This window comes from Protopterus annectens, chromosome 3.part0 (assembly GCF_019279795.1).
Source record: "Protopterus annectens isolate FY-2018-M chromosome 3.part0, PAN1.0, whole genome shotgun sequence".
Taxonomy (NCBI): domain Eukaryota; kingdom Metazoa; phylum Chordata; order Ceratodontiformes; family Protopteridae; genus Protopterus; species Protopterus annectens.
This window is the reverse complement of record NC_056731.1, coordinates 1,451,003,946-1,451,026,997: the sequence shown is the minus strand read 5'-3', so window position 1 is coordinate 1,451,026,997 and position 23,052 is coordinate 1,451,003,946. Positions and strand designations below refer to the sequence as shown.

The 23,052-nt window shown below is 40.8% G+C and overlaps 1 protein-coding gene across 1 annotated transcript in view; it reads right to left on the bottom strand.

The window, feature by feature from the left end:
• The window catches only part of LOC122797090, a 2,479,517-nt gene that overhangs the window by 2,175,656 nt on the left and 280,809 nt on the right, over window positions 1-23,052 (bottom strand). The gene's annotated exons all lie outside the window — the stretch shown is intronic.

Below are 23,052 nucleotides of genomic sequence, written 5' to 3'. Positions count from 1 at the left end.
CAGTCGCATACCGTCTGCTCAGAGGTGACATGTGCCTGACATACAAGGCCATGTCCAACCCGAATTAATGGACATGCTCCACCTCAAAAATCCAAATCCACCAAAACCACTAGAGCAAGCGACTTAAACCTTAGCACGGATATAAATAGGACGTGCTGGAGGGATAGATTTATCACTCAGAGACTCCCTATGCTGTGGAATAAAATCCCGGTCCATGTGAGGCAGAGCACCTCGCTGACTCTGTTCAAGAGAAATCTAGACCTGTGGATGGGAGATAGTAGGTTTACCCCGGGAATCATCTCTGGGTCACTGCTGGACAGAGGCACAACAAACTAATGGGCACAGTATTTTTTCATATAAGGGGTGGCGTAAGCCACAATAATTTGGGCTAGGCTTATAAATGCCTTAGGGCAGATAGCCTAGTATAAACCTATGAACCTATGAACCTATGAACCTATGATGACAATCTTTCCAGGGAACCCTATCTTTGTGGAAAATGAGATAAGGTTGACTTGCAACTCAAACATTCTTCTAGCAGAAGATAGTGCAATCAGCAGAATTCTTTTCCATGTAATGAATCTCATATCAGCCAGATAAGCTGGTTCATATGACGCAAGAGCTAATTTTTTCCAACACAAAGGTAAAATCCTAGGGAGGAGAGAAATGTTTTACAGGAAGATGGGTAAGCAGAACCCCTTTTAAAGGCATTTTTAAATAACAATGCATTGAACAGGGAGGAACCATGGGGAGACATGCTAAAATGGCTGAAAAATGAACATTGATAAGTGAATAAAAAAGGCCATAGGATAATAACTCACACGTGCCCAAGGAGTGGCGTACAGCAACTGTGGTCCCACTCCACAAAGGCGGCGCCTCTACAGACCCTGGTAATTACCGCCCCATAAGCTTAACAAGTCTAGACTGCAAAGCTATGGAGAGGATCATAATGGAGCTCATAAACAAAGATATAGGGGACTTGCAGACATTGGACCCGAACCAGTTTGGCTTTGTCAAGGGAAGATCATGCCTTTTGAACTTGGTCGACTTCTTCGAAACAGTCACCAAAGCCATTGATGAGGGAAAGGCAGTCCATACAGCCTACCTTGACCTTGCAAAGGCTTTCGACACAATACCCCACTGGGGTATTGTAGAAAAACTTACCAGCTTAAATGTAAACCCATATGTCACAAGATGGGTTGCAAACTGGCTTAAGGACAGAACCCACAGGGTTAGAGTTGCTGGAGCTATGTCAGACTCCAAGCCGGTCACAAGTGGTGTCCCACAGGGCTCGGTCCTTGGCCCCCTATTGTTTGGCATCTACTTCTCAGAAGTACAGGCCAACATGGGAGGACTTTGGCTGACAAAGTTTGCAGGCGACTGCAAACTGGGCCATAGTGGAAAGTGCATCGGACACGGATATCCTTCAGAAGGGACTCACGGAAACAGATAGCTGGTGCCAGAGCCATGGCCTGAAGTTAAACGCCAAAAATGTATAGTCATACCCTTCGGGAAAAACAAGGTAACCCCAAGCTACCATATAGGTGGCAATCCACTAAGCACAGAAGAGGTTATCAGGGACCTGGGGACCCAGGTTGACAGTGGCCTTTCTTTGACACTCACGTTGCTAAAGTGGTTAGAAAGACCTTCTACATTGCCCACCTGATCATGAAGGGATTCACATCCAGATCTAGTGAGGTCATTGTTCCCTGTACTCTTCACTTATCAGACCAATGATCGAGTACAATGCCCCATTCGGGATGTATCTCACCCGACATCTGCAGCAATTGGAGAGACCCCAAAAGTTCCTCACCAAAAGGATAAAGGGACTCCAAAATCTGTCATATGCTGCCAGATTGAAGAAACTCCAGCTCTATTCAGTCGCATACCGTCTGCTCAGAGGTGACATGTGCCTGACATACAAGGCCATGTCCAACCCGAATTAATGGACATGCTCCACCTCAAAAAATCCAAATCCACCAAAACCACTAGAGCAAGCGACTTAAACCTTAGCACGAATATAAATAGGACGTGCTGGAGGGATAGATTTATCACTCAGAGACTCCCTATGCTGTGGAATAGAATCCCGGTCCATGTGAGGCAGAGCACCTCGCTGACTCTGTTCAAGAGAAATCTAGACCTGTGGATGGGAGATAGTAGGTTTACCCCGGGAATCATCTCTGTGTCACTGCTGGACAGAGGCACAACAAACTGATGGGCACAGTATTTTTTCATATAAGGGGTGGCATAAGCCACAAAAATTTGGGCTAGGCTTATAAATGCCTTAGGGCAGATAGCCTAGTATAAACCTATGAACCTATGAACCTAAACATTGTAGAAACAGAGAAATGCTAGCACTGAAAGGTCTTATCTCAGCACCAACTAGGATATATTTTCCATTTATTAATGTGTGATTTCCTAATACCAGGTTTCTTTGCCTCCATTAACACATGCTGCACATCTTCAGAAAATAGTGGCCTTAAAGATGTCAAACTTATATCATCCAGGCAGTTAGTTGAGGTTATTTTATGCTATGGTGTTATCAAACAATCCCTATCTTGTGTGTGTAGGTCCAGTCTGTGAGGAGGTTTGAGATAATTGCCCTTTGCCTTTCCCAAAGAAGGGAGAACCACTGCCAGAAGGGAGTCACCACATTGATCTTTGGAAAGTCTTTCTGAATTTTAAGAATGACTCTGGATATCAGCGGAAAGGTGGAAATTCCTACAAAAACATTTCTATCCAAGGAAATGAAATTGGGTCTGTTTTGTAAGCCTGCCTGCAAGGAATTCTGGATCAGAATATTGACAATTGTTTATTGTGAATGGAGACAAACAAATTTACCTAATGTGTTTCATCGTTCATCCTAGTAAGTGTTTCTCCAACTGAGATCTCTTCTGTGAGGGGTCCACAGGAAATGGTGTCTTCATTATCTATATCATACGCAATGAAGAATACATCTTACAGGAGTAGTCCATTTACTCACCTTTACTTTCCTGGAGGTCCTTTAACCAAGCAGGAGAATGATCCTTCTTCCTGTTATTAGCGTGGTCCCCAGATACTGAAGGCAAATTTAGAGGTTTGCCAGGGTGGGGAATGGGGTTACTGTTTGCAAATATTCATTCACACTTGTTGTACTGTCCTTGTTTCTTAGGGCTGTTCCTTTCTTTTTGCAGCCTCCTTGCCATAGGATTTTGAATGCCTGCTTGCCAGAAGTTTGTTGTAAGGGTCTGTCCTGGTCATGCTCAGCTTGTCTGCCACAATATTTTTCTCTGACAGGATGTAAAATGCCTGTAGAGTGAGATTGTGCTTAATAGCCACATCCTAGACTGCCATGGCTAATCTGAACAGTGGGTAAGATCTGGATTCCTTCTGTTTATATATGCGTTATGTCACTGTGGCATTGTCAGTAATTTATAATGGTTGATGATAATGACAGTTGAGAGCATTTATGAATATTAACATCTATTTTATGTTTATGTGCTTTGGTGTGTCCTTTTTTGTTCCAAGTACCCTGCACTTTTACTCACAGAGACACTGCTCCTCACGCAAAGTCTGACGTATCATAGTTACAGTTCTGTAGCTGGAGTGGAAAATGGGAGAAATGGACTCAGATAAATCTGGTGTGATTATCAAAGCAGTTCTCTTTTTACAAATCCTAAAACTGGCATCTGGTAAGTCAATGGATATTTATGTTGGGACCATAAAGATTTTAGGTACCGCTGAATATTTTTTACATGAATACAAGAAGCATGGCCAGGGAAGCTGATGCAATGGTTAAGGTGTTTACCTAACAGGCACAAGGTATGGGGTTTGATTCTCACATGGGGTACCTGGCTAGGCTTAAAATGATCCATAAAGGCAGTTAGCCTAGTACTCATCTATACTCCTAAAAATGGAGAACATTGATATCTGTGGAGTAACTGAGACCTGGTTCAAGGCTCCAGAGAGCACCCCTGCAATACCAGGCTACAACTCTTACGACACTTTTCGCCACCAAACCAATACCTAAACACTAAAGGTGGAGGAGTGTCCATATTCACCAAGGATATTCACACCTCCAGGCTAGTTTTCCAACACAATGCATCTGAAATTCTCAAGGAGCAACTAACACTAGGTAAGACTGCTATCCAAATTGTAGCTTGCTACAGATCCCCCACCATGCCCCAAGATTCTCACTACACCTTTCTAAACATACTGGAAAATATTAAGATACAACCAAATACCTAATGCTGTGTGATTTCAACTACCCTGCCATTAACTGGGAAAACTACTCGGGTACCAACACCTTTTCCCAACGGTTCTTGGAATTCATAAATCCCAACGCCCTAGATCAACTAATCCATTGTCCCACCAGGCGCTCCAATATCTTAGACTGGTCATTGCCAACATGGGAGACAGATGCTTCACACCAGTGGTCACCCCCTCATTGGTCAGGTCTGACCATAAGCAAATCAACCTTGACATCCACATCCCACCCACACCTCCCCAGTAAGGAAACCTCCGTAAAAAACTTCTCCAAAGCCAACTTCATGCTACTCAAGTCAGAAGTGACAGACTTCATTACACCCATACAGACGGGATCTGAAAGTTCGACTGCTGAATCCTACACTAAGGCAATGCACGAGCACATCCACTCGTGCATGAATCATGCCATACCAAATACAACCAAGATGCTCTCCTCCAAAAAAAGGAAGCCGATCTGGTGGTCACCTGCTATAAACAAACTATACAACAGAAGGGAGAAACTGTTGCAGAAAACAGGAAAATCCCAGGATACAAAAAACTCCCTTACCAGCCTCAGTAAGAAGCTGAGATCCCTCATAAAATCCTCCAAAGCTAGTTATGTCAAGAATCTAAATGGCAATGTTCAGATATGCTCTGAGCTGCAACAGAATGGCATTAAATATACTGATCCTAAAGATATTGCCAATATCCTGGCAGATCGATTTTGTGCCAATTTCACCCCCTCTCACCCCCTAAAGGGCCCATCTCAGTACCAAAAGATTGCCAAATTCTGGTAATCACGGCCACTCGGGAAGAAACCATACTCTCCAAAGCTAAGAATACAGTATCCATGGGACCAGATAACATCCCGGGCTGTGTACTACATGGACTACAAAATGAACTGGCACCTCACCTAAGTGTCATGTTTAATCATAGCGTCATCTCAGGCTTCATGCCCACTGAGTGGCACACAGCTACAGTTATCCCACTCCACAAGGGGGGGATCCACATTGGATTCCAGGAACTACCACTCCATCAGTCTGACAAGCCTGATCTGCAAGGGCATGGACCACATTATCATGGAACTAATAAACAAAGACAATGACAACCTTCAAACACTGGACCCCACCCAGTGTGGGTTTGTGAAGGGCCAATCTTGCCTCCTGAACCTGACTGACTTCTTTGAATCAGTCTCCAGAGCTGTGGATGAGGGTAAGGCAGTCCACACAGCCTATCTGGACCTCGCCAAGGCCTTTGACACCATCCCCCACACTGGAATCATAGATAAACATACTAAGCATGGCATAAATCCCTATGTCACTTGATGGTTTGCCAACTGGCTTACTGACAGAACCCAGACAGTAAAAGTAGCCGACTCAAAATCCAACTCCAGACAAGTGACAAGTTGGGTATCTCAGGGTTCAGTCCTGGGACCACTATTGTTTGGCATCTACTTCTCTGAAGTATAGGCCAACACTAATGGACTCTGGCTAACAAAGTTTGCAGATGACTGCAAAGTGGGAGCCATTACTGAATCTCCAAATGATGTGGATATTCTACAAAAGGGCCTAACAGAAACAGATACTTGGTGCCAGAGCCATGGGCTCAAGCTTAATGCCAAGAAAGGTATAGTTATCCCCTTTGGAAAAAAAACATGTAACCATGAATTACCACATAGGTGGCAATACACTAAACATCGAAAGTGTGATGAGAGACTTAGGGACACAGGTGGGCAGTGGTCTCACCTTCGATAACCACATCACCACAACAGTCAGGAAATCCTTCTATGTGGCACACCTCATCACTAAGGGCTTTTCATCCAGAAAAAAGGATGTAATTGTCCCACTGTACTCATCCTCCATTAGACCCATTATAGAGTATAATGTCCCATTTGGTATGTACCTCACAAGACATCTGCAACAGCTGGAAAGGCCACAGAAATACCTCACTAAAAGAATCACAGTCTGAAAACAGATGCCATATGCTGACCATCTAAAAAAACTCCAGCTAAACTCTGTGGCATATCAGCCACTCAGAGGTGATCTCTGCTTAACATACAAGGCCATGTCAAACCCTGAGCTGTTGGACATGCTCCAATTAAATAAATCCCAATCCCTCAGAGCCACATGCTCCAGGGATCCAAACCTTGTCATCACAATGAGCAAAACATGCTGAGGTGATATGTTCCTGACCCAAAGACTCCCCATACTCTGGAATAGACAGCTCATACATGTCAAGCAGAGTGTCTCCTTGGCCCTCTTCAAAAGGAACCTTGACGATTGGATGGGAGATAAGAAATTCACCCCAGGGATCATGTCAGTCACCCTGCCAGACAGGGGTCCAGGGAAGTAAATATTGTGGGAAGAAATATCCAGGGAAGTGTTATAGCTGGGCTTGTATAGGCCCTAGGGCCAATAGCCTAGTACCAGCCTATGCACCTATGAACCTATGAGAATGATGGAGGCCATAAATCCAAGTATCCAGAGAAACTCCCTTGCTGAACTCCTGGACTAAGTAGAAAAACAGGGGAATAGAGCAAGCTAGATGTAGGTATACTTTTTACTGTGGAAAAAAGCTGTCTGGGCTGAAGAATCTAGGAGACACCCCAAGATAACAATCCTATGAGAAGGAGTCAAAGAAGAATTTTGAATGTTCACCTGAAATCCCACTCTGAGAAAGAGATCTCTTAACCTGGTGGCAGATTTCTGACACTTTGAAAAAAGACTGCGAATATAAGCAAATCATCTACATCTACATAGAAAGTGTATATACCTTCCAGTTTGCAATAGGCTATTACTAGAGCTAGAAACTTTGTAAACATCCTTGGAGCAGTAGATAACTCAAAGGTCAATGCAGACAACTGAAATGTAATCCAGGCACAGAAAACCTTAAGTCTGTAGTAGAAACATCCTACAATGCTGGAAGTATATGAGGAAATGGAGTGAGTTGTAGAAATTCCAGCTGTAACAAATCATAATTTTTTTTTCAAAGATAGTGGAATATCATTATGTTCCCACTGAAACAATGAATGCATCCTAGATATGGTTTCAGAAAAAGAAAATTCTTCTAAGATACTGTAAGAAGAAACAGTCTCCTCAGAATCTGAATCTTTCACCTAGGAGAGAAAATAGAAGTTGTTTCCTCAAAATCAATTTCATCTTTAATGCATTGAAAAATGAATTTCCTCTTTAATGCATTGGGAGTCTTTTGAAAATGAAGAATTCCTTTTTTTCTTTCTAGAAAAATTAGAATGATAAGTGTCAAGAACCTAAAGTAAGCTTCAAGCTAAACCCAATGTCATTCCTGTCTACAGTAACTGAGACAGATGAAGATAAATGTTTAACTTTCTGGTTATTTTTAACAGGAATTTCCATAGAAGAAGACTAACTTCTGTCAGCACATCATTCCAGGGCACAGGCATCCTAGTCCAGGAAGCTATTAAAGCATTTTCTGCTCCTTTCCCCAGGACAGACAAAACTTTTTTTTTTTCTAATGCCTACTAATAATACTCCAACAGCAGTAGAGAATATGTCTAACCTCCATTCCATGGTGAATGAACGGGCTACCCCAGACAAAACCAAGGCAGAAGATAAATGGTCTAAAGGAACCAGAAATGGTGAAAGCAAAGTCACCCATATAAGGCTGAGGCAAATTTGTAGCCTGCTGAAAGGGAAAAGGCTGTCTGGAAATGTTCTTCTTCTTGTCACCAGAGGAAGGAAGAACTGAGGAAATGGTAAGCTGTTCCATGGTAAAGCCAAAAATGAAGACTGCAGCATGGGTAATACTGTCAGCAACAGTTGATAAAACAGGTAAGTAAGAAAAAGTATTTTTTCCACCTAAAAGCACTGAAAATATGGACTTATGCTTGCCTCTAACAGTAATTTAATGAAAGCTTTTACCAGGAAAAACAAAAAATAAAGTGCACTTTTAAAACGTTTTTACCCAAAAGTAAAACGTAGCACACACTTTAAAGTGACTAAATATTATTTGACAGTCCAGTAAACAACAATTTCCAGCTTAAAGTAACTTCTTTCAAAGAAAAGTTTAGGTTTCTTTCATAAAAGTAAAAATGTGGAAGGTTTTACCCCAAAGGAAACTTATCTGCCTAGTGATACAAAAAATCTAGTCAACTGTTGACCCCAAATGGAAAACTGCAGCTGTGATCCCTTTGCACAAAGGGGGTCCCTAAACCAACCCTGGGAAATATAGACCCATAAGCCCAACCAGCCTTATCTGTAAGGCCATGGAAAGAATCATCATGGACCTAATCAACCAGGAGGCTCTATACTACATAAACAAAAATCCAAAAATGCGAACAACCTAAAGGTAAAACATGCAGGACCTCGAACACGCTATTGTGGGGGGCTGCACCCCCCACACTCCCCTGCTAAATATCTATACCAACTCCGAGATTACACTACAGTCAGGAAAGGGCAAATATTCCAATCCTCACTGTACCACAATCTCACAAAAAGCAGATCGAGATCTGGCATTTACAGCCTTTAGGTCGTTCACTATTTTAAGCTTTTGGCATTCTGATAGGACCCCCAACCAGGACATAGTAGACCTTCATACTATTGACCTGACACAATTTGGTTTTGTTAAAGGCAGGTCATCCTTGTTAAACCTGATGGACTTTTTTGAAAATGTCACCAAAGCCTCGGATGAAGGCAAAACAGTGTTTACTGTCTATCTCAACTTAGCCAAGGCTTTTGGCACTATCCCACACTAAGACATCATCAGTAAACTCACTCAGATAGGAATAATCCCATATGTCATTAGACGGGTAGCCAAATGGCTCACCGACAGAATGCATACAGTCAAAGTATGGGATTCCACCTCTACCAGCAGACCTGTTACTAGTGGTGTTCCACAAGGACCTGTGCTGGGACCACTTCTGTTTGGAATCTATTTCTCTGATGTTCAGGCAAAAATAGATGGCATGTGGCTTACCAAGTTTGCTGATGACTGCAAACTGGGTGCAATCACTGAAATCCAAAATAATGTCACCGTACTACAAAAAGGGCTTACACAGACATATGACATATATATATATATATATATATATATATATATATACATGCATATATATATATTTATATATATATACACATATATATACATATACATACACACATATATATATATATATATATATATATATATATATATATATATATATATATATATATATATATATATATATATATATATATAAATGTGTACTTCCATTTGTGAGAGTCTGCCTTTGTGAGAGTCTGCCCCAGTCCTTCCCAGCTTGTCTGCCACACAATTTTACTATGACAGAATGTAAGACTGAGCTGAGTTGCTGCCTATGAGGAAATGATAGTTAAGTCTGCAAAGGGGATAAGATCAGGTACACCTTTGTTTATGTATCATATCACTGTAGTGTTGTCTACAATTACTTGCAAAGGTCTTGGGGAACAAAGATGATTTAAGGCTTTTAGAACCTTAATAACCACCAATATCTCATTGAAATTTGTGTGCTTTTTTTCTGTCCTTGTACTTTTTTCCCTTTTGAAGGTGCTTCTCAAGCAAAACTAGTACCATCTGTTGTAACAGACTGGGAGAGAGACTGAAGGGAAAATGGAAGATCTGAACTGAGAGATAACTGGTCCATCCACCGAAGTAACTCATTCTTGACCAGTCCCAGAAATAGGCCAGTCCTAGAAATAGAATATGAAAAGACAAGGGATGATGACACTGAGTCGAGACTGATCTGAGATATTATTGATTTCTTATGTTGTGAAATCTGGCTAACGGAATCATAGAAACTGTGAAACCCAGAATCCTGAGAAATTCCCTGGCAGAAGCCTGAAATTGCTGACAGAAGTCCAGGAAGATTTTTTGGATTGTTCTAATTTGTCCACTGGAAGAAAGGCTCTTTCAATGGATGGTGTTGGAAGATATCCCAAAACAAATGGTCGTGAAGTGATGTGAAATAATTTCTGCAATTTTAGTTGACATTCCAGACTGAGCAGGAGATTCATGACCCATGTCAGGGGATGCTGATAACTGGAAAAAAATGCCTGCAGATTTAAGATAATCACTTAAATATGGAAATATGTGAAAGTCTTGAATCCTGCAGTGAGCAATCACTGGAGCCAGGCACTTTGTAAATACCCTTGACCCAGTAAGCAGACTAAAGGGTAAGACAAGAGAAATAATAATGTGAGCCAAACACAAAAGTCTTGAAAAAAACTCCTGAATTTTTAGCAAATTGGAATTTGACGGTAAGCCTCTTTTATGTCCAATGTTACCATGAAGCTGCAGGAGGATATGAGAGGTAACAGGGTTTGAAGGGTTAACATTCTGAATTTTGAAATCTTGACAAAAAAACAAAAAGACAAAGAAAAAAAATGTCTAGGAATGCCCTCTAAGTTTCCTCTTTCTCTGGTAGCAGAAACATCCTTGAATGAAAACCATTGCTCATCTGAGCTGAGGGCAGAGTTTCTATCACCCAATAAGCCAAAATTGATTTTAAAATGGCTGGAAATAGGAACATCTAGTTTGCATAGTGAAGAGGATTCTCTTGAAACTGGGAAGGGATTCCCATTGCCATCTGTTTCCCTGTTAGACAGCTGTTAGATCCTATTGTCTGGGATAATCTGATGCCACTGAGGAAGATGGAGGCCCAGACTGACGGAGAGATTTGAATGACTGCCAGTGTGGGAAGATGGATGGGACAGAGGAGCAAAGTCATCCTCCCCTTTTTACATTGAGCTTCTTTGCTACTGTTTTTTTTTTTTTTTTTTTTAATTTTGCTTGTTAGAACTTTGTTGAGATTGCCAAATCTATTTCCTAGAAAAAGATCCCAAAATTTAGAAAGGAAAGCTTTTAATGAACTTAAAAAAGGAGGTCTGAAAACTCTGTGTGACCCCATGAATCAATTTCCAACCAACTTTCATCAAATCTTTTAAGGACCTCAGCAATATGGAGGCCAACTAACACATCCTTGTCCAGGAGAGAAATTGATATCTCAGCTTTCACGTCTTATGGTAGTTTTTTGAGAACATAACCAAGCAAAATTAAGGTATCAAAGGAATACATTATTTTCCCAAATCTGTCAAAAACCTTCACATCCTTTTCAGATGGAATGGAGTTAGCATTCACAATATGTTTATCACTAGAAGAATAAAATAAAAATTATCACTGCAGCATCTGATCTGGGGTTAGATTAGAGGAATGTATGTGTCTGAAGTACTTTATATAACCTGTCGGAATTTTAGGGGACGGTCTGGCTGTCAGGCATAATGCAAGATGTTAAGAAAATGTCATCAAAGGCAGACAACATGAGGAACAGCTGCAGGATGAAAAAACTACAGTTATAATACATCATAATACTTCTGCTGGGACATAGGGATTTCATTCTGCTTGCACTGAAATAAGTCTCTCATTTTAATAGTGTCAGAAAAAGATGAGTCTTCTAGTGGGAAATTTGAAGAAACACTTTAGTCATAATTGGAATCTCTACTCGAGGAGAACTAACTGAAGAGACACACTCCGCCTCCCCTCCCTGCTCATCAGACTTGAGATCATTGTCAGACTATAAAGAAAATCTTTTACTTTTTGTATTAGAATGCAAAGTGGAATAAAGATTTAACACGTTAAATGCAGAGACAGTAGTCCTTTAATAAATCTGCCCAGTCCACAGTTAAAGAAACAGAAGAAGAACCTTTTTTTTACTTTCAGCTTTTTCTTTTTAGAAGACTCCCTGGAAAAGTATTAATCCAAAAAACAGGCATCTTACTTCAGTTAAGCAATAAAACGTCACCCACTTCTTCCCCAGCCTTACAACAGTGGTTCTACCTTGCCTGGTGGGGGCAGCCCTACAGCTGCAGTGGATGTATTAGTCTCCCAGTCCTTATGGCTTCCCCAAAGAGCTGTACAAGAAGAACCAGGAGCAAAAGATGGATGGTCTGAGGAATGAATTCTGGCCACTGTAAAGTCACCCACCACTGGATTGGGCAGTGATGGAACTGGCTCGACACCCACAAACTGTCTAACAACTTCCTTCATCTTGCACATGTGGGAAGCAAGAACCAGAGACTGACAATAGCTCCATGTTTAAGCTGTAAAGGTGACCTCTCAAACAGGTAGCAGAACCTGAATGAATCAGTAATCCTTCTAAGAGGAAAATGACAAATTCCTGTCAGACATACATTTATTTACACAACAAGGATTTTCTACCATAAAATAATGAAATTCACAGAAAAAAAAGTTTTTCACAGAGAAATGATGTAATGGAAGCTTTTTTTTCTGGATGGAACTTATATGCCCATCCTTGAAAAGAGCACTAGCTGATTATCAGATCCACAAAGCCCACAAGAGGAGAGGCATTTCAGTTCTTCTGGCACCCAAACTGCCTCTTATATGGCTCTGCTTGAGCCAGTATCAGATTGGCCAAATGGAAGGTTCACTAAAGTTCTGAAAGCTGGCTGGTGGTCATATCCTTGGCAAGGATATAACCAACATGGCTTAGGCTACTACAACAGGGATCTAAATGTTGAACATGTAACGCAACTTGTTCACCAGTTATCCTCAGTATACCCTTTTTTACAAGATGACAACAAGAAGCAATCTTTTGCCATCACTCTTCTTGCAGTCTGATATCCTGATAACTGCACAAGAAGCTTTAAACATCTAGAGACAGGAAAATCAAGGTGAAAGGCAGCAATATGTAGAATATTTTGCTCAAGTTTTCTGAGGTCATGAATAGTAGTGAGTTTTGAATATTGCTGGCTCCTTGTCCATGACTGCAGTCTCACATAAACTACATGTGCGCACTGGTTTGTGTCATGTTGCACCAGTATATGCAGGAGAGTTGTAAGGGTGGTTACCCTACTGAGGTAGACCGAATGTTACTTACTGTTTAAAACATTTTGGTTCAAGATTAATGTGAGTTTCTTATCCACTGTTAATTATCACAGAGTCTTTTTTTAAGTCACTTATCACTTTATTACAAAATTTAAGTTTACTTCAGTGTCTTTTAACTATGCACAAAAGCAATGTTTAAAAATGGTAAATAAAACATTAACACAATAATATGTGCACACAACTATAACACAACAGAGATTATAATAAACTGAACATCATAAACAAGATCTAAGCCATAAATTGAGTAACCTCTTAAAACTGCTAAACATCAGGCTCATCCTAAGCCACTCAAGTAATAGGTTCCAAAGACAAGGGTCCTGATGTGCAAATAAATGTTGTCCTGAGGACTCAAGGGTTAAAACACTGAGGAAGTCTGTCATGTGACTTATTAATGATTATTTAAAAGCTTTGTAATTGTTTTTACTTCAGTCTGAAGAAGTCCTTTTTAAGACGAAAGTGCTTACTGAAGTTCTGCATTAATTAAAATGAATTTTTTTTCACTGTTTTTTTCTTTTTGTGAAATAAGACATCTTCACCAGAAGCACAGGAGAAATACAGATGTGTAAGTAAACTTACCATAACAGTAGTTGTTCAATCCCTGCTGCCATAGCCTTAGCTACATAGACTACATCCTTCTAAGGAAACAACAGCCAGTCAGATTCCAAAGCTTTCAGAGAACTTTCTACATGCCCAACCATTAGTCAGCTAAAACTGCAAAGTTAGGCTTGGGAACCAAGCCCTTCAAAGCTTTTATGCCAAATGAAAGAGGGAAGCTAAAGCCCAGACAAGGACATTGCTATAAAAACAAAAATAAAAGTTGGATACACAGTGGTGCAGCAGTAGCATTGTCACCTCACAGCAAGAGGTTCTCTGGTTCGATTCTCGGCTGGAGTGCCTTCTGTGTAAAGTCTCCATGTCCTCCCTGCATTCATGTAGGTTTCCTTCGGGTACTCCAATTTCCTCCCACATTACCAAGACATGTGTCTGGAGTGTTTCTCCCTGGGCCTCCACTGAAAATTGGCTTCGTTCCAAGTCGGACTTTCCTGGTAAACAAACGTTAAATAAATAAATAAAACGTCCTCACACTGGCAATTAAAGCAGACAAAAATAAGGAAGATGAAGGGAGGGAGCTACACCTGCAGCAGTGATCATTCAAACATCTACTGTTATGGTACGTTTACTTACACAACTACACTAAGCTCATCATGTGATCGCTATTGAAGCAGCCTTAGCTATATGGGTAGATTGCCATTTCTTAAATTGACTGGGTGACCATTTCTTAAATTGACTGGGTGAAGGAAGGATGAATGGTCCTTGCAAAGCCTGTCCTGGGGATGGAGAAGAAATCTATTTTATAATGCTTTGTAAAAGTATGTAAAAAGGAACAATTGCTGCTTCTAGAACACTTAGAATCCAGCTCTTTACAAAATGCCATAGATGAAGCCAAGGCCCTAGTAGAATGAGCATTGACCTTGCCTGGAATTATCTTTTTGTGGTGGATGTAAATGAAATGTATGTACTTACCATAATCATAGATTAACATTGTGTCATTTTTGTCCTGTTTAATATGTGGTCTTTCGGATCTGACCTTGGCACCTTTTTTCAGAGCTTTGGATCTGAGGCTCTGACTCCTCCCCTATCCATAGTTCCTTTCTACTACCTAAATTAGATAAAGTTTGCTGACCTTTACTAACCACAGAGAAAAAACAACTTGAGAATTATAAAGACTCATATAGTGTAAAGTCAACAGCTTACTAAGTATGCCAATCTGGAAAATGTCACCTAAGGCAGATAGAGTCTTGTTCAAGGCCTGTCCAAGCATAAGAAGCTTGTGGATGGAAATTTGAAAGGAGTGAAGGATGTTGAACTGGATGGAAATGAGATAAGGATCTATCATTATGGTAAGTATATAATTTTCATATTTAATGTTGTCTATTTTTGTCTGATTCAATATTTGGAAAAGATTCCCAAGCTGCCTAAAAGGACCTGGGTAATCAAGGAAGGGCATTCCTGAGAATGGTGGAACCAAAGGATTGCACATCCAACTTGTAATTAGATATAAATGTATGAAGCACTGACCAAATGGCTCCTGCACAAGTGTCACCAATGGGAAGTATTTTCATTAAAGCTGCAGACGTAGCAATTGCTCTAGTGGAATGAGCTTTTGGTTTTGAGTGCAGAGACTAACCTCAAGATTTGTACACAAAAGAAATACAGGCTAAAGGCCACTTAGAAACTAACTTGTGACATATGATTTCCCAATTTTACTTTGAAAAATGAAACAAACAGTTGACCTGATTTTCTAAAATCTTTGGTATGGTGTACCAATCTGATCTGTCTGTGAAAATCTAAGGTAACAGTACAAATTCATCTTTTTTAGTGAAATTGGGAAAAAGACTGGCAAATCAATGGATTGATTCAATTTTGTTTCAGATGACATCTTTGAGATAAAGGTAGGATTTGTTTTCAGTCACAGTGTGTTTGTGGAAAATGTGAAAATGTGGCTTGCATGAGAGCACCTGTAATTCAAAAAAATTGTTTAGCAGATGTGATGGCAATTAAGAAAACAGTTTTCCAAGAAAGATCAGCTGATGATGCTGGTTCAAAGTATTTTTGAGTCAAAGATTGAAGTAAGATTATGAAATTCCATGAAGGAGTGGGTCCCAAACTGGAGACCTCATCAAGAAGCTCCTTTGAGGAAAGCTTTAGATAGTCTAAGAAAAGCAATGGAGGTGTTGTGGCTTATGGGAAAATATGAAATGGCAGCTATTTGAACTTTGATGGAAGAAGAACTAGATCGTTGGGAAAAAAAATTGAAAGAAATTCCAATATTGATGGGAGGTGGGCAGAAAAGAGGTCCAGACATTTTAATAATGCCCAAACAGAAAAGTTTCACTTACTTGTATAAATCTACATGGTTGATTGCTTCTGAGATGAAGAAATTATGTGAACTACAGATGAAAACAGCCTAGCATCTCTTGCTGTCATTAAAATTGGAGAAACCATGCAGTTTACTTTAAGTTGATCTGGTAGAGACATCCCAGATGGGTGACTCAGACGATTCAGCGTGTGATCCACACCCAAGGCAGGTGTAGCAAATGAGGCCAAAGAAGAGGGGAAACAAAGCTGTAGATATCAGAATGGGGCAATAAAGACCACCTTCTTCTTGCACCATGTGGCTTTCTGTATGAATTTTGTCAGGAGAGGTATTATTGGTAATACATAGAGGAGGCCTGGGAGCCAACTGTGGACTAGACCATCTCTCTCTGACTGTCCCTGTGGAGGGAAGATGGCAAGGTAGCTAACACACTTATTATTCAGATAAGAGGCAAAGAGGTCACAGCAAGGTTGGCCTCAGCAACTAAAAACCTCTGTTGCCACTGTCTGTTTGGGATACCATTTGTAAGGCAATAGGATTGACCTGCTCAACTTGTCCACTAGACATTTGACATTCCAGGAATGTGTATTGCTACCAGAAAATGACGGTAAGACATGACCCATTACCATACTCTCATGGACTCCTAGCAAAGTGGATATGACTTTGTTTCCCCTTGTTTACTTAAGTACCATAGCACTGACATATTGTCTGTTTGGATGAATATAACACCTTTGGATAAGTAGTCTTGAAAAGCCTGCAATGCTATGAGGATAACTCTCATCTCCAAGATATTGATGTGAGGTTTGCCCCCCACAAGAGACCAAATACCTAGAACAATATTTGCCTTTGAAATGCACCCCCACTACCCTAGAAGGGAAGTGTCCATGTTTATTGTGGTCTGGGGCACTGATGGACAAAAAGGTCTTCCTTCTGTAACTGACAGACTGAGATTATCTATCACCTTATATGATTTCTGCATACTTGAATCAGATGAATTCTGGCATGGGGGGATGAAGACTTTGTGACCACTGCATTGAGACCGTCCACTGTAACACTTTCTTGTCATATCTTGCCAGTAGAACTAAAGTGATGGCAAAAGCCATAAGACCTAATAAAAGAAGAAACAATCTTGCTTGTAGACTTGGATGCTGAATTACCTGAGAAGCCATTCTTGCTGTTGGGAGTTTGGCAATTTGTCAAAACTGTGTTGATATGACATCCAATGAATTATATCTATTAACTAGTAGGCAGTTAGCTCTTCACTTGAATGATTATTATCCCTAACCAGTCTTAGCTCTTCACTTGAATGATTATTATCCCTAACCAGTCTTTAAGACAGAGCATTAATACTTGATGCTGAAACAGTAAATCCCTGAAAGTAGCAATTATGAGCCAATCTTCTAGCTATGGGAAGACTTGGATCCCTTGCAGCTGAAAAAGAGCTGCTACCATTGCCATACTCTTGGTGAAGATCTAAGGGGCTGTGGTGGGAACAAATGGTAGTGCTGTGAAATGGTAATGACTGGCTCCCAGACAGAAATGCAGAAATCTCCTGGATAGCCTTTGAATCTTTATATGGTAGTAGGCACCCTAGAGATCTACACAGTACATCCAATTATTTTTCCTCAACAGGAGTAGTATGGACTGCAATGTGACCATCCATAACTTACTCTGTTTGACAAATTGATTGAGATAGCTCAGGTCCAATATTGGCCTGATATACCCTACCTTCTTTGGAACTAAAAAGAACATGGAATAGACTCCAGATTCTAAGTGTCGGATTACTTTTTTTTCTAATAACTTTGAAACTTCTGTTGTTACAGAGTCCAACTGATCCAGTGAAATATTAGGGAATCTTTAATCCCTTCTTTGGAAGATACAAAAAGGGAAGAGTACAGCCTCTGTTGATTATCATTAACACCCAAGAATCCAAATAATGTTTTGCCAGGCATGTGGGTGCAAGGTTTAGCTCCCCCATGACTGTCTCAAAAATGCAACATCTTGTTGGTAAGCTTCTCTTTAACTCTGGGTCTGAAAAGAGTGGAAACATTCAAGGGGACATTAATAAAGGGCACCCTGAAACTCTCCATAAAATTGCATAGTTGCATCCAGGCATGGTGACACATGATAATGTCTGTACTGGCTGCTCTTCCTGTAGCATCTGCTGCATTGGATAGTGGCATATGGCTACATTAGAGGTAGTTTGCAAGGTAGACATTTGGGTGTCCAAGTTTTCTTGACATCCAAAGGCAAGTTACCAGACAGGGACTTGGAAATCTCCTTCAAGTCCCTCTGAAAAAGTGTCAGGTTAGAAAGGTCACTGAAGTGTAAGACCATTTCCCTAATCTGTCCAGTGCCCTTGACTCTATGTTAGGGAGATGGGCAGAGGAACTCTCCAAAAACAGTTCTTTCCTTGTGGCTGCAGCTACTACCATGGCATCTACTGGGGGTCCTTTTTGTCCAATGCTTCCTATCTTTTAGGACTACCAAAATTCTGACAGATTTTTTTTGGGGGGGTTGGATCTATAACATCAGTGTCCTTCCATGCCCTCTGTGGCATGATATCTATGAGGGTGTCTTGAGGGGTAATGACCCAGGATGCATATGAGCAAGTCTCCAAAGCTTCAAGAAACACAGATTCATCCAGAAAAGAAGCTTCATTGGACCAACCCCCTTTCTGCTTCATCAGTTCCAGGATGCCCCAAATGTAATGTCTTCCATGGAGATCTTGGTGATCCTTTGCCCTCCTCCAAATCCATGTCCTCAGTGACTTAATCAGGAGTAGAATCTATGTGCTTCCATCTGTATATCTGTTTACTTGGAACATGTCTTTGGGGGGGGTCTGTTGGAGACAGAGTGGAATCAGACTGAGAACTTGAGTGTTGAGTGGTCTCAAAGCTTATGGGCTCTAACTGTTCATGTCAATCTAAATGAGAGGTGTAAGCAACAGGTTTTACTGGGTATCAGGATGTATCTGAACATGGTGCATGTGCCTGCCTTCTTGGCCTTGTAAAAGCCCTTTCCACAGCCTAAAAAGCCTTTGCCACAAGTGGAGCTAATGAAGCACTTCCCCTATCAACTGACTCAGGAATTCTCCCTGCTCTAGCCAATGCTGGTTCGATGAGGATCTTGGACCTGAGCTATTGAGTGCTGTGGAAATGAGGGGAAGGAACAGCTGTGAGAATCTCAGGGTCAGCTCTACCGCAAGTATCCTGACTCCGATGATTCGACTCCGGGACTCATCTTAATCCAACAGCATGGAAGTCGAGAAAGTAAAGCAAGTAGTTGAAGCTGAAATTCCTTGGTCTGTCAGATCTGACTGAGGTGCACCAGAAAGATTTGGGCCCATGGGAACCAACTCTGAATACTGAACTTCTATCAGAGAAAAATGTGACGGAGTTGATGGGCCTATATCCAGACCTCCCCTCATGGATGGCACAGGGAAGAGTCCCAGCTGGATCTGTGTCCTCAAAATCTTCCTCATCATTCAGTCAATACCCATCTCCATGAGACTTCTGGTCAATGAGACTGACCTTGACAATGATGACACAGGTGAGGGCCTGGAAGCATGTTTTTCTTGAAGGATTGGTGAATGGTGCCAAGGGTTCATTGGTTCCAGAGTAAAAGAAGCTTGACGGGAGGGAGATTGAACCTGACAGACTAGTAGGATCCAGGGACCTTTTCCTTTCTTCTAATTTCTTTTCTTCAGACACTTTCTCTAAAGACTTTTCCTTTTCCCTATGTTTCTCTTTAGTCTTATCCCTTTCTTTCTCTTTCCTCTTCTCAGTGCTAGGAAAAGCAAACAGAGGTCTTGACTTGGAAGACAGAGTTGGAGTAGATGACCCTGACTGTTGGGGAAGCAAGACTTTATTAACCAGTTTTTCCTTTCTACCTAGTACAGCTTTAGAATGAAAGGCAGCACAAATGTTACAGTCTACCTGTAGATGAGCAGCATGTAAACAGTACACACAGAGAATGAAGATCTTGAAGACAGATCTTGTGTCCGTAGACTGAACACTTTTTAAATCCTAAAGTTTTGTCTGACATCAGAATACTATTACAAAATCTCTGTAAATAACACAATTCAAGCCGCTTCTGAGAAAAAAAGTATCCAAATATACTACGGCTAATAAACACATGCACAAGTAGTATACTATCCTAACTATGTTTATAATATAACTATGGCACTATCTAGAAAACACACACTATAGACGTGTACAATATAAAAGATAATAAATCTTTAAACTAATGGAATCTAAGCTTACTACTGCAAAAACATTTAAGGAAGGAGTCAAGAAGGAAAAATATTAAGTACCTTTCACTTATAGTAAAACAACTGGCAAGAGCTTTCAGATAACATGCCTGGATAGAAGAGGTGTCAAAAGAGATCTAAGGTAATTTAGGTAGAAGGAGGGACTTGTGGATAGGGGAAGAGCCAGAGCCTGAGATCCAAAGCATTGGAAGAAGGTGCTGAGATAAGATCTGATCAGATCCAGCCCAAAAGTTGAATTGGATGAAAACAGACAACATCGGATCAAAAGGTAATAAATAACACAAGGCAGCTACTTGGAAATAGTCTGCTTGGACAGAGGCTGTACTTTTTTTCTTACCTTCACAAGAAATAAAAAAAAAGTTATGTAATTACCATAACAATAGAGCCTTTCATTCTAGGCTGTCCAATATGACATGTAGGTCTTAAAGTTGCTTGTTAGATCCAATTCTGCAGAATTAGCGCTCCAGCCTTGAGTCTTTCAATAATACACCTCTCCTCAAGCTCCCTCAGATCTAGTTTGATGCCTCAAGACATAGATGTCAATAATCTGTACTAGTTTAGACCCACTGCACTGTAACCTGGGGAGAGCAGATAGCAGGGAGGACTGTCATAGCAGACAGACTGGAATGAAAGGATTTATCATTATGGTAAGTACATAACTATAGTATCCTATTCATTGTATCCATCCAATCCGACATGTGGGTCAGAATCTCAAGCTACAGAGACCCTGGGTGGCATCATGACAAGATACCCTTCAGGATCATAGAACCAAAGGATGCTGTAGTCCCAGAGGTACAATCCAACTTGTAATGCTTGATAAAGGTATGCATGGATTTTCCAGGTGGCAACACCTCAGATATCTTCTAGTAAATGGGCTCTGAAAATGCTGATAGAAGTTGCCATGACTGTAGTAGAATGGGCTCTTGATTTACAAAATAGAGGTTTGCCATGCAATATATAGATGAATGTGATGCAGTCTGATAACCATCTTGAAAGTGATACCTTTGACAACTTTTTTTCTCCAATTTGATTTGAGAAAAATGAAACAAAAAGCTGCTCGTCCTTTCTGAATGATTTTGCTCTGTGAAGGAAATAATGCAGTTGTTTATGTACATCCAAGGTATGCAGCAAGTACTCTCCTTTGTTTCTGTATTTTGAAAAGACTAGTAGATGAATGGGTTGTGAAGTATTTGTCTCAGAAGCAACCATGGGAATAAAGGAAGGCTTTGTTTTTAGGGTTACTGTCCCTTTAAGGAAACTTAAGTAATGAAACGAGGAGCATAGAGTGCAGAGCTTGGAAATCCTTCTTGCTGACGTGATGATGGCTACAGGAACAACAGTCTTCCCAAATAATTATTTAAGGTCTGCCATGGATACAGGTTCAAATGTTGGTTTTGTAAGGGTCTCTAGGACAAAATTCAGATCCCAAGATGGAGCCTGAGCTTTATTAGGTGATCTTAATAGAAATATGTCTTTTAAAAAGACCTTGCATAATTTGTGAGAGGATAGAGAATGTTACTGAAACCCAATGTGAAAGCTCAAAATAGCAAGCTAACTGTACCTTGACTGTAAAGAAAATAGAGCCTGAATCTAACACAGATGTCTGTTATAAGTGCTTCGAAGGGGTCAATGTTTAGTTGGCAAGCCCAAGACACACATATTTTCCACTTGTTGCAATAGATCTTAAAATTGGAAGCCTTTTTAGAGGCTGTTAGAAGTCTGACAATCATCTTAGGAAGAGAATTTCCTTACATATCACTGTAACTGGAGAAATCAGGTGAATAAGTTTAGACTGTGTCAGTCCAGGTGAGGTATCCCAGAGGGGTGGGTAATTACATCTGGGATTGAATCCAGGAGCCGGGGAGGCTCCTTCAAGTGATGTCTTAGTCTGTGCTAAAACAGGGCAATGAGGATGACTGTTGCTTTGCACCTCAAAGAATACTGCTGAAATCTGGACATAAGGGGAATTGATAGTTCTGCATTTAGAAACCCAGGGTGCCATTGCTAAGACAGAGTGTGCCTTGGTGGCTGTCCCACAGCGGGAACCATGGCAAAACAGCTGCTGCATTTTGTATAGTGTGGGGTGGCAAAAAGATTGCAACAGGGAGTGTCCCAGTGACTGAAACTCTTCGTAGCTGTCACTGGATTGAGGGACCACTTGCAAGGCAACTGAGTATCCCTGGGAAGTGCGTTGCTACTAAAATGCAGAGGGAGGCCATCGCCCACTGACAGATCCTCATAGTTTTCCAACATATAGGGTAAGATCTGGTTCCTCTTTGTTTGCTGATTTACCAAACTACTGTCATGTTGTCCATTTGGATGGATATCACACCCTGTTGAAGGGAGTCCTTAAATTCTTGCAACATTAGGTGGACTGTCCTCAACTCCAAGACATTTATGTGAAGAATGGCCTTGTTGTCTGTCCATGGATCCTGAACCATTCTCTCTTCATAATGCCCTCTATCCAAGGGACGATGCATCCTTTTTCACAGGTGCTTCTGGGGTAGGGGATTAAAATTGTCTGCTCGCCCAAACCACTGAGTGTAACCACCATTGAAAGATTATGTAATGATTATAGTCTTGGAAAGAGGATGATAGCTGTGTGACCATTGAACTTGAAGCAAACACTGTAATATTCTCATGTGAAAGTGGCCAAATTCTACCATTAGGATAAAGGAGGTCATCAGGCCTAAGACCCTGAGAATTAAATGTGCCATAAGAGGATTGCTGTGCAGTAGAAGCTCAACTGCAGATTGCAAGGTCTGAATTCTATCCTGAGCGA